The sequence below is a fragment of the Rattus norvegicus genome, chromosome 13 (genome assembly GCF_036323735.1).
Source record: "Rattus norvegicus strain BN/NHsdMcwi chromosome 13, GRCr8, whole genome shotgun sequence".
NCBI classification, from domain to species: domain Eukaryota; kingdom Metazoa; phylum Chordata; class Mammalia; order Rodentia; family Muridae; genus Rattus; species Rattus norvegicus.
In genome coordinates, this window is record NC_086031.1 from 3,859,173 (window position 1) to 3,862,246 (window position 3,074).

The window sequence follows — 3,074 nt, forward strand, 5'->3', positions numbered from 1 at the left end:
ATTTAGGGCCATAATGGCTCAGCAATTTTGTAGGTACTGGAGATTTGAACTAAGGTACTCTTCCTTGCCTTGCAAGTGCTCACATTGACTGATTCATCCTTTTAGAAAGAACTCATACTTTTTCCTTGAGAAGGGCTATGTAGGGCTAGATTTCATAATTTTTTTCCAGGATGTCTTTATCTGCAAAGGGTTTGAATCATTTACCTAATTAATATGAATACTAATGTTGGATACTCTGTATCTTTCTTCTCTCCAACAGAAATAAAGTATATTTATAAAGTGGTTCTCAGGACTTTGTGTTGGTTTTATATAAGAAAATAAAAGATGCATATTGAAGTCTTGGAGAACGAAACAAAGTAGAGATGTATGGGATGCTTGTATACATACAGATGCATGTATGTGTCTGCTCATATATGACTATGTAACTTTATTTCCTGAGACAGGTAGAAGGGAAAAAGTACTAGACATGCTTAGTGAAAAAATAATGATGTGTATGTGAAGCTTCCTGGACAGTGGGCAAAGTTACTCTTTCCTATTAAAAAATAAGTTGATTATCTCCATCCCTCTTGACATAGAGGTCATGACTGCCTGACAAGAACCATAACTTTCCATTATAGCTTCATTACCTCCTTATTTCCAGATTCACCTTTACTGTACAGATTCCCACCTTAAGGAGCCCTTGGAGGGAGAAAAAAGAAAAGACGATAGTCTTCATCAATTTTTCTAATGTTTCTTGCAGGAAACTTAAATAAAAACTACATATTTTTAGATCTTTTCAAAGATTCTTCCTATTAGAAGGTTGGCCAGAGACTTATTGGATTTAGGGAAAGTTTCATTAAAAGAAAGATTGGGAATTATTTCAAGGTTGGTATCAAGTGTCTTCAATGAGCTTGACTTCAGAGCTACAGGCTAGCAGCCTGTCTCACTCCACAGTTAACCACATTGACACCCAGTTCTCAAAGGCTGGTTGTTTAAATGAGGTTCCTAGGCTCATAAATTTGAATGCTTTGTCTCTAGTTGGTAGAATTGAGGGATCTAGGAACTATGTCCTGATTGAAATAGGTGATATCTTAAAGGAGATATGTTATCAGGTCAGCTTTGAAATTACAAAAGACCACACCAGGGTCACATGTGCTCTCTCTCCCCGCTTCCTTCTCTCATTCTTTCTCTCCTTTTCTATTCCACCCTCTCTGCCTTAACTTGTTGATCAGATATAAACTTCCATCTCCAGAAGTTTCTAGCTGCTTGCTGCAGTTTCTCTCCATGAAGATCATGGAATAAAGTCATCATTTGGAACCAGAAAAAAGCCCTCAACACATACTTTTTTCCTTCTTTTTTCATAAATTGTATTGGTCATGATGTTTCTTCACAGCTGTAGAAAAATAATTAAGACAAGTGAAAAGAAACTTGTCTGACTAAGCCTGCCTTAAGTCAGAATCCTTACAGTGATGGTGCTGGGTCCAGGTACAGGTGAACTCTCAGGACAATGCTGCTCCTTTATTGTTTCTTCAATGTGCACATGAGGGTCAGAGGGCAGTTTACAGGAGTCAGTTTTCCCTTTTCATCACATTGGTCTGAGAAATTAAAACCAAGTCATCAGTCTTGGCAGCAAGTACCTTAACCCACTGAGCCATCTTGCTGATCCTTTTCATTGATTTTTTTTAAATAGGTATTAGAAGTGGACTGTTACTCCAACAATCTCTGAAAGGTCATCTGCATGATTCTGCTACTATGTGCATGTGTTGATATGTATTGGTTTATCAGCTCTGATTGCCAGTTCAAAATAACAACTGTTAAAAAAATACAAATAGTCTGCCCTGTCATATCAAGCACATATCCAATATTTAATTCTTTATATGAAAATAATTAAGCATTTCATTAAAAAGCATAAAGCAAGTAGAAAGTATCTGTAAATGAAAATCAGCCTATGTTTATGATGTATTCAACAACAAGTGACTTCACTATCACTAGAGAACCTTCTTCTAGAGTCCCTTCAGATGAGATGGCCTTCTCATCTGATGAGAATTTTACAGCTTATATTCTTTTTTAGATTTTACCTTTGTGTTTCCTGAATATTTGTATTAGCTAGTGTTTTCATTGGTTTTGTTGTTGTTGTTGTTGTTGTTGTTGTTTATGATGTTGCTGTTGATGGTGGTGTTGGTGGCAGTGGTTGTATGAGAAAATAGCAAACAAAAATAACTTAATGTAGGAAATTTTTATTTAGTTTTATAGTTCTAAGACACAGTACATCATGTAAGGTAAGTGAGCAGCAGAGGTATGTGACAGCTGGTCACATTATATCTAGTCAGGATATGGAGAGACAATAAGTCCTGTAAACCGGGATTCAATAGTACTGGTGGCCTGCATGTGGCCTGTATGGAATGAAATTACTGTAAATTACTGTATACATGTTTCACTGTTTAAAGAACATTTCTCATTGTTTATCAATTAACTCTGTGTGTGTGTGTGTGTGTGTGTGTGTGTGTGTGTGTGTGTAACATTCACATTTACTCATTTGATTTATTATTTGATTATTATTTGATTTTTTAGTGTATTAGGTCATGTTCTTCAATTACTATATCCTTATTGATCACTCAGGCATTCCTAGAAAATTCCATGAAGTTACTGTTTAGGCAGATAATCATTAATTATTGCTGAATACCAGCCTCAGTTTGAGAGAATGTCCTAAGAAAAGCGTGAATGCAAGCTGCAAATGAATGACTTGGCCTTAGTGATTGGTGTAAGCTGACAGCTCTTTGTTTTACTTGAGATAGCTCTCAGTCCATGATAGCTATCTCTTGCTGAAGGAAGCCCTGTCCTTTATTTACATAAACTTCTTCCTTAGAAATTACATATCAGTTGAATTATTAACACCAGGTTCTCTTTTGTTTATTCCAGGAATCAGTATTTTATGACTTTATCCCCTTGACTCTTAGAATCTGAAATAAAGAGCACATTTAAGACAAAATGAACCAGACACCAAGTAAATTTTTTAGCATAGCAAGTCCTCTGCAGTTCCCTGTGCACAGTGCTTGTTATCAAGTCTTGTCATAGAGGCTATACTTATGTGGGAA

The 3,074-nt window shown here is 36.0% G+C and overlaps 1 protein-coding gene across 4 annotated transcripts in view; it reads left to right on the forward strand.

Moving 5' to 3' along the window:
* Cntnap5c (contactin associated protein-like 5C) overlaps positions 1 to 3,074 on the forward strand; it is a 1,032,620-nt gene that overhangs the window by 337,908 nt on the left and 691,638 nt on the right.